Source organism: Panthera onca, chromosome B1 (genome assembly GCF_046562875.1).
Source record: "Panthera onca isolate mPanOnc1 chromosome B1, mPanOnc1 haplotype 2, whole genome shotgun sequence".
NCBI classification, from domain to species: domain Eukaryota; kingdom Metazoa; phylum Chordata; class Mammalia; order Carnivora; family Felidae; genus Panthera; species Panthera onca.
In genome coordinates, this window is record NC_138342.1 from 52,854,501 (window position 1) to 52,870,779 (window position 16,279).

Consider the following 16,279-nt stretch of genomic DNA (forward strand, 5'->3'; position numbering starts at 1 on the left):
AATAGTTGCCCTTTAACTCTATGCCAGCATTTTTTTCTGTTTACTATGTTGCATATTTATTCAGTATTCTGTGTGATGACTAGCACCCTGCAATTTTAAATATGCTATATACCTTTTTAGTTTTCTTTTCAAGTAACAGGAATCATAGGCATCATTTATACACACTATTTAGAAATTTTAATTTATGATTCAGGAAGTTTAGAATCATAAACCAGACAAGGGGCACCTGGGTGGCTCAGTCGGTTGAGCGGCTGACTTCAGCTCAGGTCATGCTGTTGCGGTCTGTGAGTTCGAGCCCCGTGTCGGGCTCTGTGCTGTCCGTTTGGACCTGGAGCCTGCTTCGGATTCTGTGTCTCCCTCTGTCTCTGCTCCTCCCCTACTCGCGCTCTGTCTCTCTCTGTCTCTCAAAAAATGAATAAACATTAAAAAATTAAAAAATAAATAAGTAAATAAACCAAACAAGATGCAGAGCTTTGTAACCTCTATGCCATAAGTGGGTTACGTTTTTAATACTGATGTAATGACGTAGTGAAGGAGGAATTTATGATTCAAACTGAAAAGACGATAACTCTGTCGTAAAGAACTTGAAAGTAAAAAAGAATGAGCTCTCAAGCATGGGAAGGGGTTAAATTGGGATAGGAGCCTGAATACCATATTTGATGACCAAAATGGAAAAAAAAAAAAAATACACACACACACACACACACACACACACACACACACACACATATATATGTATGATAGTGGCTAATCCTTAAACAATTATATCTATTTCCTCTCTGTAGCATGATGTAAAATCATCAAATGAGACCGAGGCATAACATATACATACATGTTAGAAGGAGGGAATAGTGATAACCTGAAGTCAAATTGCTAGAGTCTTAAATGTTATTTCTTGATTAGGGATGTATTTGTAGGTAATTAAGAATTGTTAAACTTTTTAATCCATTAGGTGATATCATAAGAGCAATGTTAAAAGATATATTCAGTGGATGAAGAAATGGCAATTGAAAATAGGAGAGATTAAGAGCAAATAAATTGGCTAAAAAGATTTTATAATGGTACACTTTCCAGGTCATGAGGCTGAAGTGAAGTACTTTTAGTGAAAAAATAAAGGTGAAAAAAATAGGGAAAAAACTCACGGAAAATTGAGAAAAGTTTTGTAAGATCCTCAGAAGAATAAAACTTCTAGATAGCCGTTTATTCAAAGAAATGTATACTGTGGTATATTATAACCCACAATATTATAAATAGAAGGATTTTCTTCTCTTTTTTATTAAACATCTATCTCTAGGATGTAATTTCACTAATGCTACCTAATATCCATCACTTTATTACATTGTTCTCAATAAGTTCCATAAGCAGATGCTGAAATAATGAAGAGATTTCCAGAAAAAAACAGATATTATCCTTTGTGCAAGCATCACTTTACTCTAAATACATGATGAATTAAACATAAATCACGCAAAGGTAAAATCTGCTGCTGTGTATTTGACACTCGCAAATCACAGAACTCTGTATTGTCTAGCTAGTAAGACCCTTGGCAATCATAATCTCTTCATTTTATAGTAAGGAAAATGAAGCAAAAGATATTAAAACTAAACTAAAGGAAAACAACTTTGTGCAAACGAAAACTACATGCAGTGAGAAAGTTACTTTTTGTTTTGTTTCTTACAAAGTCTTCTTTATTTTTCACCTGGAGGCTTCTGAGATTCAGTTAAAAAACATAACCACCTGAGTCAGGATTCATAGTGTGCTCTCAAGGACTGATTTGCTGGTGGCGTAGAATAAAAATATTTCTCTGTGTAAATGTATAGTCACGTCACTAGAGTTATTTTTTCAGAGCACTTGTAATATGCCTCCTTATATATGCCGATTCAAGTGTTCTGAGACCAATTCTTTGAGAAATTTTGAAGTGCCTCCACTCTCAGATCCCTGCAGTCACTCTTTCCTGGCCTTGAGACAGCCTTGTAAGAATCCACCATTGTTCAAGGATGTGAGAGACATATATGTGACTGCCAGCCTTACCATGCAAAAATTTAAAGACTTCAGAATAGAATCTGTAAGTGTATAATTAACTAATCAGGTTTATTTGAAGATCATGTTTGGGGTTACCTGAGTGGCTCAGTCAGTTATGCATCCAACTCTGGATTTCGGCTCAGGTCATGACCTCAAGGTTCATGAGACTGAGCCCCACATTGGGCTCTGCACTTAAAAAGAGGAGCCTGCTTGGGATTCCCTCTCTCCCTCTCTCTCTGCCATCCCCCACTTGCACTTATGTGCACTCTCTCTCTCTGTTAAAAAATAAATAAATTAACTTTTAAAAAAGTCATGTTTATAATTAGCTTAAGCATTTAAGATTAGGATTCTGTAAGGTGTATGATATTCATATTATTAGTTTCTTATAAAACATTATTTCTAGGACTTCTTTTGATCCTTCAGGATATGTCAAAAAGAGCCATGTTAAAAAAATAAAATTAATAATTGAGTTGTATATTTTTGTAAGGGTTTGAAATAAAAATATTATAAATAAGATACATATATAATCAACAAAAAACCCAAAATATTTATTTTATCTATCAGCAAGAATATTACCAAGAGCAATGTTAAGAGATGGTGCTGGCAATTTCTTAGGTTATTGCTGGAAGTTTCCAAAGGAATGCAAGGGTGGGGGTGGGTGGGTAGATGCTGCATGGGAAGCTGGGGCAAGTATTCACTAGCTCCTGTCTTCAATTCCAGTGTCTGTGGGTGCTTTCGCTCCTCTTTTTATTATTATGTGTTTTCCCCTACTTTGTTAAATAAGAGCAAGGTCTTTGGACCATTTATTTTCTTCTCTTTTTGCGTAAACTTGAGGAAGAATTTTATTTTATTTCATTTTTTTAATGTTTATTTATTTTTGAGACAGAGAGAGACAGAGCATGAGCAGGGAAGGGGCAGAGAGAGAGGGAGACACAGAATGTGAAGCAGGCTCCAGGCTCTGAGCTGTCAGCACAGAGCCCAACGCGGGGCTCGAACTCATGAACTGGGAGATGGTGACCTGAGCCAAAGTCGGACGCTTAACCGACTGAGCCACCCAGGCGCCCCGAAGAAGAATTTTAATGAAGCAACTAGTCTCTCTCTCCAAGCATATGCATTGTTAGATTTCTACCTCTTTGATTACTTAACACCCTTAGTCCTTCGTATCTTTTACGTTTATTTGAAAACCTTGCTTCAAAATCAGCATTACATTTTATAGTAACTTTTTGAAAGTGTTTTTTTTTTCTTTTCATAGCACTACTTTAAAAATATTGACTATGTGATTGGGACAAAAACCAAACAAGACCAGAAAGGAAAACAAAAGAGACACCTGTAAATGAAAAGGGAGCAATGGAAATCATTAAGCCACTCACTTGTCCTTCATGGCTGGTGTGGTAGCTGGAAAAATTGTAACAGAAGCTGACTCACTTTGCTGACAAGAGAATATATCTACCCCATTATCGAGGAGAGAACTTTAACTTCCTTAATTTCAATAATGCACCATGGTGAAAACTAAATATATTCTGTACTATTACATTAAAAAATGATGAAGAAAAATGAGTAGAGTTTTAAAAGCTTTTTTAATCTGGTTTCCATGCTTATTCTATTACTGCGTTCCAGTAAGTAGACTTGAATATCTCATCTTCTAGGACGATGGGGTTATTTATTTATTTTTTTAGAGACAGAAAAATAGATTTTATTATGGATCATCCTCCACAGAATGTTCCTTTTGATTGAGTTTTCTCTTCTTAGCATGTGTTAGACAAAAGGATGATAGCAATTAGAGGAATGTGGACTAATCTAACTAAAAATATATATATATTTTAAATTACATCAAGTCTTTATGTTTTACTCTGGTCTGTGATAGAATATCTTAACATAATAGCCAAAGTACCAAAGCAATTTGATTGTACCATTCCTGAGTTGTAACTATGTGTTTGATTGAAAAGTCCAATTTTTAAAATATACATGATAACATTAGACTATATTATCCAGAAATTGCCCAGAAGTTTCTAGGTATCTTATTAAATTGTTGCATGAGACTGTATGATGTTAAGGAAAAAGAACTGTTTTTGTCTTGCTATTCCAATTCTGAAAAGAAATTTCAGGGTACAGGGAACACTATTGAAAAAAAAAAAGATTAACTATTGGCCCAAATGCAGAGGCCTCTGAAAACTTGTTGATAAGAACTTTAAATAAGATCATATTATAAGATCATCATAGTTATTATACCAAACAAAAATCTAGTAAATGTGTTCTTTAATATTAAAAAACAAACAAACAATAACAAATCCCAAGAATTGCATCAAGAAACTGAGATGAAGCAAAACTATAGGAATGAAATCTACATCTACAGAATCTTTTAGGGAGATTGCAATGGAGAGACAAATGAAGAAAGTTTTCTGTAGAACATCTTTGAGCCTCAGAATTAATAACCAAACACAAATGGTTATTGTTACCTATGTACTATTTGTAAATATGAATTTCCAAAATCTATATGTTTCCTCTTAATAATAGTTTTATTTGCATCCTATTTTTTGTCATTTTAATAATCTACTAACTCCCAGGTAAGTAAAAAATTAACCTCTTACCGAAAGTATGATTAAGGAATGTGGAGTATTACTTATGGTAAAATAAAAGTAATAGTAACTTAAATTATCCTGCACCCTGTACTACCTAATACTAATTGTGATTGTCTTCATATTGGCATTTAGTTTTCAGGGCTATAAAGTTCAATAAATTTGAGCCAGAATCTAGGGTAGTCATCTAAGATACAATAGTGTGCAAGCCTAAGATACAATTTTATGCTATTACTACAATACAACTAGGATAATCATTAAAGATACGATTCTATGCTCATGGAGTTAGAACCTAGTATCAGAGATAGCTATTAACCTAATGAAATCACACTGATAAATGTATACTTTTAAACTCAGGACAGTACTCTAATGCAGTCCTTATGAAATTATAATGCACACACAAATCACTGTGAAGCTTGTTAAAATGTAAATTCCGTGGCAGCAGGTCCAGAGTGGAGTCCAAGATTCTGCATTTTTATCAAGCTTTTTGGTGATGCTGATGCTGCTAGTCCACAAACCACATTTGTTTGAGTAGTGCTTTAGTCAGAGTTCTCTAGAGAAAGAGAACCAGTGGTAGATAGATAGATAGATGATGATAGATAGATAGATAGATAGATGATAGATGATAGATAAATAAAGATAGGTATAAATAAGTATAGATCTATGTATTGTTATTGTCCTCTATAGCTATCATGTATGTATGCATGTATGTATCATCTATCATCTATCTATCTATCTATCTATCTATCTATCTATCTAATCTATCTGTACCTACCTACCTACCTAGAGAGATTTTATGGAATTGGCTTATGCAATTGTCAGAACTAGAAAATGTGAAAGTCTCATAAGTAGGCTGGAATTTCTAGAAAGAGTCAATGTTTCAGTCTCTAGTCTGAAGGAAGTAGAATTCCTTTCTTTTTGCCAGGACATCAATCTTTTCTCTTAAGGCCTTCAACTGATTGAAAAAGTCTCACTCATACCTTGGAGGATAACTGGCTTTATTCAAAGGCTACTAATGATGTAAGTATTAACCACATCTAAAAAACACCTTCATAGCAACATCCAGATTGGTGTTTGACTAAACAAATGGGTACTATGGCCTGGGCAAAGGAATACATGAAATTAACCACCACAAGTACTAAGGTTCTAAAGCAGAGATGGGCAAAAATTATGGCCTCTGGGCCCAATCTGGCCAATCTCTTGTCTCCTTCTGTACAGCCCACAAGCTAAATGTGGTTTTTATGTTTCTAAAATAGTTGAAAAAGTCAAAAGAAGAATAGTAATTTGTGCCACAAGAAATTTTATAAAATTCAAGTTTCAGTGCAGCTAAATAAAGTTATACTGGAACCCCGCCACACTCATTCACTTACATATTGTGGACAGAGTTGAGCAGTGTAACATAGTATGATACACAAAGCTTAAAAGATATGTCTTACAGGGGCCCCTGGCTGGCTCAGTTTGTTGGGTGTCGAACTTCGGCTCAGGTCATGATCTCACGGTTTGTGAGTTGGAGCCTCACGTTGGGCTCTGTGCTGACAGCTCAGAGCCTGGAGCCTGCTTCAGATTCTGTGTCTCCCTCTCTCTCTGCCCCTCCCCTGCTCACGTTCTGTCTCTCTCTGTCTCTCAATAATAAATAAATGTTAAAAAATTAAAATAAAAAAAAAGATCTATCTTACAGAAAAAGTTTGTTGATTCCTGCTTTAAAAGAAAGAATACGGCTTTATGTGAGTAGATGTGACATGAAAATAAAAAGTAGAGACAATAATGGAGAGTAGCTCTCAAGGTTTATGTGCATCAGAGTAATTTAAATCACTTGTTAAAATACAGATTTGGGGCTCCCACTCTGAGACTTTGTAATTTGATATGTCTGGAATGGAACCCCAGAATTTGTTTTTCTACCAAGTTCCAAGTCGATGCTGGTGCTGCCATTCTGGAGACATGATTTGAGATCACTGATCCAGCATATATTTAAGAAACTTCCAACAATTTTTAGCTGGATAAAATAGAATGAACTTGTAAATGAGTCAGGGAAAAGCTGATAGAAGTAAGAGAAAAACCGACATCAGATAAAAGATATTCTACCAAGGGAGAGGGAATAGTCCAACGTATTAAAATGCTGGCAAATTAATAAACTGGTGATTGAAAATAGCCTTTGAGTTTAAGAAAGGAAGTCTCTGCTGGTCCCTCTATAGTGAGGACTGTTCTGGTATACTCTTGGTATATCCTAGAAATACAACTTCTCTGTATCTTTTTATGGGAACTCAAATGCAATAAGATTGAAGTTAATAAATGATACCTACTAAATTATAGTCATGTCATTAGGTAACTTTGTTATATTTGAGACAGTTTTATGTTATCCCATTACATGATAAAATAAATACATGATATTAGAAGAACTAAAACAATTTATTTGGTAGGTACTATTAAAGTTACAATTATAAAAAATAAACAAAGTTACTATTATAAATAATGAAAGATTTGCACAATTGGGGCAAAGTAAACATAAGTTTTGTTAAATCTGACCTAAACTTTTGGTGCTGTCTACCATTGGCATATAGTATTTTAATCATATTTGAAAAAATAAATTAAAACAGACCCATATTTAAAGCCTAAATAAAACTGGTATGCTTCTGATATCCTCATAAATGAATTACTCCCAAGAAAATGCTTTATTGAGTTCCTTTTCCTAATGGCATGTATGAGTGAAAAAAAAAATTCAACTATCCAAGAGAAAAGGTAGGTTTTCCTTTTCAGATCTTGGTCCCTTTACTTTTTTAGCCATGTAAAATAAGTCAAACATGCCATTACAAAAATAAATGGTCAACTTTCCTTTGCAAATACATTTTATTTATAAAATATGAAAGACATTACAGTCTTTATTGAAAAATAAAACTGTTATAGTTTTGCTGGAATATTTTACCATTAACCGCCTTTCAAAATTATCTGAAAATGACAAAATTCCCTAAATTACAATAAAAATTTTATCTCCCAAATTCACTAGAAGTCACATCTGGAAGATCATCTTATAATATGGTTTTATTTCTTTTCTGCTTGGAAGGTTCCTGTGAGCTTAGAGATTGATGGGACAGGCAAACCTGCAAGTCCACTGGAAAGGCATGTACTGAACAAAAAGACCAGATTTCCCCCATTGTATGCTTATTCTTAGTTAAGGTTTTTTCTTTTTTTTCCTTCTGTGTGGTTGCAAAGGCAAATAGCTATATATACCAAATTCTTACAGATGTGAGTAATAATCTAAACTTTGCTATTTTTTTTAACTATTAAGATAATAGATTGCATTGAATGATTATTTCATAACCACTTTATAGTATCTGTGAAGGTTTTGAATAAATATTTGATTCCATGTGAATGGGATGTGAATTAAAATGCCGAAAATGCTAGCTGTGTGACTCTCACTCCTGCTCTAGCTCATTTGTATTGTCATTGGCTCTTTGGTAGAAATTGGAGCAATTAGGAGAGATGTGATAGGAAGGTGGGGGGGGGGGGGGGGAGTCTTCATTTGAGAAAATAGAATAAGCTGGGGGAAAAGCAAATTAGTGGCAAGCAGGATTGAACCTTAATTTGGAGACTAGACTGTCTCACTTCAATCACTGGCTCCACCACTATGGGATCTTGGGCCAATCAGTTCTTTTTCTTTTTCTTTTTCTTTTTCTTTTTCTTTTTCTTTTTCTTTTTCTTTTTCTTTTTTTAATTTATTTTGAGAAAGAGAGGAGAGAGAGAGCAGGGGAGAGAGAGAGAGAGCGAGCGAAAGAATCCCAAGCAGGCTCCGCGCTCAGTGCAGAGTTGGACAAATTACTTCCACATGCTTTTTCATGGTACATTCAGAAGTAACTGATTCAGGGGAGCCTGGGTGGTTCAGTCGGTTGGGCGTCGACTTTGGCTCAGGTCATGATCTCGCGGTCCGTGAGTTCGAGCCCTGCGTTGGGCTTTGTGCTGACAGCTCAGAGCCTGGAGCCTGTCTCAGATTCTGTGTCTCCCTCTCTCTCTGACCTTCCCCCATTCATGCTCTGTCTCTCTCTGTCTCAAAAATGAATAAACGTTAAAAAAAAAAAAAAGTGATTCAAAGAGCTATTACGAAATCTAATATAAGCAATTAAAAGGACACCTAGCATCTAATAATCACCCCTGATATATTTTATTTTTATTATTATTACCCTCTAGTGCTTTAAAAGACAGCATTAATCATAAAAAAACATAATGACTATCTCTCACTTGTCTAGTTTAAATATATTGTAATTAATTTTTATCAATAACACTAAATGTTTCAAAATAATGGTGTTTCCTCAAAAATTTTGTTATAGTTAGAAAAATATCAATTTTTAAATCTGTGTTGGAGAAACCCCTCCAAATAGTCCTAGCTTAAATTAATTCCTGTTCCTAGTTGAAAAAAAATACAAATACATGTAATTATAAATTATAGTAACAATATAAACTATATTATAATTTAAATGTTCGAAGTCCCATAAAGTTTGTTCAATTTTGTGCACAAAAGATGAGCATTATACACAACACAGAAGAGATATCTGTATTTGTCATTGAGTTATGGAGACAGATTTCCAACTGTTATGCTCTTTGCCGTTCCTCTGCTCTGTACATCTCATCAAGTTTAATTTCTCTGACTTGCTGTTTATGTTATTTATCACACAGTTTCTTCCCTGTATTTTAGGAGAAACTAAAACTGTTTACATATTTTGAAAACATAATTATAAGGAAGCTTTTTACTATAGTGACATTTCCATTCCAGATTCATGTTATAACATTCATTTAATTATCAAATGTGTGTTTGGGGGAAGGCGGATGTAAGGAATTAGCAAAAACCTCCATGATTCCTTTCAGTTTAGGTAGGTAGGTTATGGCGATATGAAACTGACTAGGATGATATCCTATTTTTTAAATGTAAAACTTAAGACTACTTTTTTTAATTTTTAAAATTATAGAGAAGTCATTTAAAAAGTCATTTACCATGTACTGCAAATAGCATTTATTTCCAAAAATATCTCTTTCTTTATAAAAGTAAAGAATGATGAAAAACACTATATTCTTCAGTTTCCATAACTAAAGTCGAGTAGTCTATTGATAATGAAATAGTTCTAGTCAAACAAAATCAGGTTTAACAAACTTCATATAAGCGATTATTTTTCCACTAACTTTAAAGGCCAAAGGATATTCTGTTATTAAAAATCAGTTTCCTATATGGAATGCACTTACAGAATAGCAAATTTTCCAAAATAATATAAAAAAGAAAATAAATTTCAAGGAATAAAATAATTTCAAGGCAAAGGCAATAACTTTTTGATAAAATATTAACCATGTTGTAATATAGAACACATTCAACCTATTAACGGTTCTGAACTACCATAAAACGTGACCAATAAAAATACAAGTAAAATATAGTGTAGGACACAAATGTTGTCAATTGTCTGTGTTCCAAATGTGCAAGTTTCACTATTTAAACAACTGTGATTTTAACAATGTTTTTTAATTTTTCTCAATTTTTAAAAATAGCATATTATTAGAGCTACCTGTTTTTAACATGAGTAAAACAAAAACAAACATTATTTAATTACATAAGTATTTTTCCAGTTAATGTTACCTGTTTAATAATTACATGGTATGAAATAGCACTCTTATACAGAGTAAAAGAGAGAAGATGACAGAGGAAAAGAAGGAGAATACAGTACCAGAGGGAGGGAAAAGGAAAGGGAAAGGTAAGTAGAAGCTACAAACAGCTAATACTGGAGAGAAAAACAAAATGAAGTTTTATGAATATTGAGCATTCTGTTGCAAACCCAGGGATCTAAATAATAAATTCTTAAAATGTGTTCCTTCATTTAAACATATGCTGCCTGTTAAGATGACAGATTTTGCTGGATTTTAGTCCAGTGCTGGAGGAGCATTAGAGAGTTGAAGACATGATTAGTCAAGTACATGAAGGCCAGGAAAACAAAGTTGTTTCAGATCTTTGTATTTTATAAATATCTTGGTTTTTTGTTTGTTTTTCCTATTCTCTTTCTTTCCTGTGGTGGACTTATGACTCTCTCTATATATATTTTTGAGTTTATTTCTTTTTGAGAGAGAGCGAGCGAGCTGGGAAGGGGAAGAGAGAGAGGGAAAGAGAGAATCCCAAGCAGCCTCCACACACTCACTAACTGTGAGATCATGACCTAAGCCAAAATCAAGAGTCAGCCGATTAACCGACTGAGCCATCCCTGCAACCCTATGACTATTTTAATTTCAAACTTCTGACTGAATTTCTGGAAAATGTTGTTTCTAATAGAAAGGTTTGTTTCATTTGCTCACATATATAAACACCCAAAACAACACAGATCAATTTTTACTGTTGTTCTAATCATGTACTTGAATTATTGAGTAATATATGAAACATTTATCAATGTCAGTGGATCGAAAGATCTACTCTTTATGAAACTCCTAATCCAACTCTTTTTGAAAGAGATTGCCCTTTTGTTCATTATGAATTCTGGTGCAAGAGAAAGCATTTAAGAGTATGTTGATGACATGTATCAGATTAATTCAACGTTCTGTATGCCCACCACCTTTTTCAGTTTTTCTTTAATTCTTTAATTAAATTCTTTAATTCTTTAATTCTTTAATGGATTGAAAATAATTTCATCACTATCATCAGTGATAGTTTATGGGAAATGACATAGTTCTCCACAAACAAGGAGTTTGTCTATTTCTCCAGAAGCACATATTTTCCTTAGACAAAATAAATGATTTAAAGGGAACTACTATATAATTAAACTATACTAATTTCCCTGATATATCCTAATGACCTTGCTTGTCTCCTAAATTAGTTGAGTCCCAGGCCTTTCTTAAAATCCATTCATTCAACAGATGTTTACAGGGTAGCTGATTTTTCCTCTAGGCACAGTGTTGTGCAGTTGAGATGCTGTGGTAAGCACAAATATCATTTGGTGCTCTCTGGACATTACAATCCAGCAGGATAGATAAGATAATTAAAAGTATGTGATTACAGTAAAGTCTGGCAAATGTGTGTCATTCCTCTTACCAAAGTGCTTTCTCTTTTTTTAATAAAGATTGAAACTGATTCATTTTTTGTGTAATGCAACACCATCTAAATCATCCTTCTCTTTCCCAAATGATGACTTATTAATCAATTTGTTCTCTCATTGAACTCGGTGTGTCAGTTATTTATCTAGACATGGAAATAATAGCAATAAGCAAAGCAGACATAATCTTTGTTCTTAGAGAGCTTACATTATAGTAGTTAAAACAGACAATAGGCCCAAAAACAAATACATACATGATTTCAAGTAGTAATTAATTCTGTAATGATAAATCAAGCAAGTTATAGATAAAGAGTCATATGGAGCAGGAAAGAGAAGGTTTGAGCAGAAATCTGATGGAAAAAGAAGAACCATGGAACTCTCTACTGGAAGGAATAGTCCAACAAGAGAAAAGAGGAAGTGGTGAAAGAAACTTGGTATAATTGAGACATGGCAGGAAGACCAAGTCAATGGGACTAGAATTAAGTGAAGAAAATAAAAAACAAAGGCAAAAACAAATTGCAAGATAGATTCAAGGAATTACTGAGGCTACACTCTAATGTTCTGTCAGACATATTTAACAGATTTTGAAACAGAAACCTGTTGTAGAATCTGAGCAGTAGGCTGACATGATATGATTTATTTTTTTTAAATAGAATTCCAATTACTTTATGAAGAATTTGTTTAAGGGAATAAGAATAGAAGCAAGAGGATCAGTTAGTTGGTTTTATATGTAAGAGAAACAGAAGTGGTGAGAAATAGTCTAATTTGGAATATATTTTTAATGTAAGGCCCATAGAACTTGCTAAACAATTATATATAGGATATAGGTACAGAGGACAGTAATGATTTCTAGGTTTTGGCATGAGCAACCGAGTGCATGGTTATTCCTTTTACAGAGGTGGTGAAGAGAAAGAGAGAAGCAGGCTTTTGAGCACAAGGATCAACAGTTCTGTTCGGGATCTGTCAGATTCAGGAATTCTCTTATATATCCAAATGGAAACATCAGAAAGACAGTTGAATACATGTCTGTAACTAAAAGAGTGTCAATTCTGAAAGCAAATATTTTGGAGATATTGGCATAGGCAATGTGAAATTACTTACAGGTACAAACCTGAGTATGATTTGAGTGTAGATTGGGCACGGATAAGGAAGAAAGGAATCAGTAATACTTCCAGAGTTATGAGTCTGCTCTAGAAGCTAAGGGCACAAAGTGTTTCAGAAGGGAAAATTTGATACCTCAGAGGTTGAGTAAGAGGTAGACTAAAATTGACTATTGCCTTTGTCAATATGGAGATCACTACTATTTTTACTCCAGTTTGATTTACAAACATACAGTTTGATTGAGTTGACATACATCATTGTATAAGTTTAAGGCATTCAGTATGATAGTTTGATTTACATATATTGTGAAATAATTATCACAACTTTCCTATATATCACACAGCAGTATTAACTATAGTCATCATGTTATGCGTTATAACTCTAGTATTTATTTATCTTTACCAAAACCACTGCCTTGGTAACCACACATCTGATCTCCTTTGCTATGATTTTTGTTTTTTTTTTTTTAGATTCTACACATAAATCCTATACTATAATATCTATAGCATTTGTCTTTCACTGTCTGATTCATTTCTCTTAGCATGATGCCTTCAAAGTCCATCCAAGTGATCACAAATGATAATATTTCTTCATTTTAATATCATCTTTGGAAAAATGTCTATTCAGGTGTTTTGTGTCTTTTCTAATTGGGTTATTTAGTTTTTTGCTGTTGAGTTGTATGAATTTTTTAATATTTCTGATTAATTTCTTATCAGATATATGGCTTGAAATTTTTTCCCCATTTTATATGTTGAGTTTTCACTTCATTGGTAGTTTTATTTGCTGTATAGAGCTTTTTAACTTAATATAGTCCCACTTGTCTTTTTTTGTTTCTTTCTTGTGCTCTCGGTGTCCTATCCAAATCATTTCCAAAGGCCATGTCAAAGAGCTTTATATATATATACATATATATGTGTATATATATATATATATATATACATACATATATATATTTCTCTAGGAATTTCATGGCTTCAAGTTTTACATTTAAGTCTTCTATCTATTTTGAATTAATATTTGTGAGCAGTGTATGATAGAGGTCCAATTTCATTCTCTTACATGTGAGTAGCCAATTATCCCAACACCATTTATTGAAGAGTATCTTTTCTCCATTGAGTATTCTTCGCTCCCTTGTCAATTACTCCATGTGCTTGGGTTTAGTTCTGGGTTCTCCATTCTGTTTCATTGGTCTATTTGTCTGTTTTTATGACAGTACCGTACTGTTTTGATGACTATAGCTGTATTGCATAGCTTGAAATCAGGAAATTTGATGACTCCTGCTTTATTCTTCTTTCTCAAGATTTCTTCGGTTATTCAGAGTCTTTTGTGGTTCCACATACATTTTTTCTACTTCTGTAAAAGTAGAAGTAGGAGTATTTTTTTCTACTTGTGTAAAGAGAAAAATGCCATTGGAATCTTGATAGGGATTGCATTGAAGCTATACATGGCTTTTGGTACTATTAACTTTAATATTTATTTTTCCAATTCATGAGCATGGGGTAATTTTCCATGTATTTGTGTCTTCTTCAATTTCTTTATGTTAATATCTTGCAATTTTGAGAGTATAAAACTTTTACCTCCTTTGCTAAATTTATTTCTAAGTATTTTACTGTTTTTGATGTTATTGTTAAAGGTGATTAATTTTGTTTTCAGAAAATGTATTAAGGTATAGAAACACTACTAAATTTTGTTAATTTTGTATCCTGCAACCAATGAATTCCCATAGACTTTCTCCACTCTTTTTTATTCTTTTTTCTTTTTATTCCTTCAAGTAATTTCCAATGTCCTATTCACACTGATTCTTTCTTCTGCATGGTCAAGTCTGCTTCTGAAACTCTATTGAATTCTTCAGTTTTTGCAATTTTCACTTCTAGGATTTGGACATTTTTGTTTTTTTAATGGTCTCTATTGCTTTGTCAATCATCTTGTTTATTTTCTGAATTTCATTTATTTGCCTGTTTCTCTTTCTTTTTTCTTTTTCTTTTTCCCTTCCTTACTCCCTTCCTCCCCCCATCCCTGTCTTTCTTTCTTTCTTTCTTTCTTTCTTTCTTTCTTTCTTTCCTTCTTCTTTCTTTGTAGGTCATTAAACTTCTTTAAGAGGATAATTCTGAATTCTTTGTCCAACAGTTCATAGATTTCTAGTTCTTTAAGGTCGGTTGTTTCAGCTTTATCAATTTCCTTTGGTCACGTCATATTCACCTGTTTTATCCATGATACTTGATTTCTTACATTAATATTTGTGCGTTTTATTGATCAGATTCCTTTCCAGACTTTACAGATTTGCTTTAGCAGAGGCAGACCTTCACCAGCCAACCAGTTTGGATTTCTAGGTGTGTTTTCTGGGAATGTCTTTGGGGAAGTGGGGCCTACTATTATGCTTTGTTCATGCTCTGAGGTTAGGGATGGGGAGGTGTGACCCTGGTTAAAAACATTTAAGTAAAGCTGCTTGTTCCCTCCCCAAGCAAGTCTGTAGGATAGGCTTTATTTTTGCCTGGATTCTCTGGTCAAATTGGCAGGACTAGGTACTATATTCAGTTGTAGATAGGATTATGAATTAGTTTTCCTGCCCTGACAAGGCAGCAAAACAAGACTTGCTGCCTATAAGGCTTATTGATTGGGGACCTGAATGAGGCAAGAGTGTGCTTTGAATTCCCTGGTCATGTGAGGTCACTGGTTTTGGGCACTGGTTTTGCTCTGCAGACAGAGAAGGCCATGGGCTGTGCTTTCTGTTTAAGTGCCACAGTAAGTAGGGCTGTTGGATGACCCACACAGTTCCCCATGTGTTCTGGTTAGGTTCCTTGGTCAGGCAGGCTGAAGACTGTATTCAGTCATGAGCACGGCTATGAATTAGTTTTCTTGCTTCACTTGCTTCTTGCACCACTAAGGTCAGTAAAGCTCTTTGTTACCTTAACTAAAGCCAACCCATTCCCCCATTTCATTTGGCCAAACAAGTCCACTGGCTTTTCTCTGCAAACTATTGGCTCTGTCTGCCCTTTTCTCAGTCCAAGCACCACTGGGGCTCACAGCTTTTAGGTGTTCTCATTGGCTTTTCTGGCCAGATGCTGGTGGGCAGTGTTACATCTTTGCTTCTTCATCTGGATGGGAAGGAGAGAGGCTGCTCCAAGCAACTCTCAATTTCCCAAGCAGCCTCTCTAGTTGGGAAGGGCTGAGAGGTATGTTCAGCCTTGACTATGAACTTGTCCCCCTACCTGTGCATAGCACAGAAAAATTCTTTGCTCAGGGGTGATTTGCTCCTCCTGCTGCTGGACTACACAAGTTTTAGGTGTTCCCTCCAGCCTATCTAGCAAGATATAGCTGGAGGATACTCTCCATGGCTCATGGGGCTATGACTTAGCTCCTTGCCTGGCTGTGGGCAAACTAGGCTTTAGGGCTGGCACAACTCCTTGCTTGAGGATCTGAATCAGGCAGATCTGTACTTAGACAAGTTCCTTGATCAGAGCACCCCAACTTGGTTTTGTAGGTGAATAGAACCCCTGGCTGGGATTACTACTGAGGCACAGTTATGAACTCCAT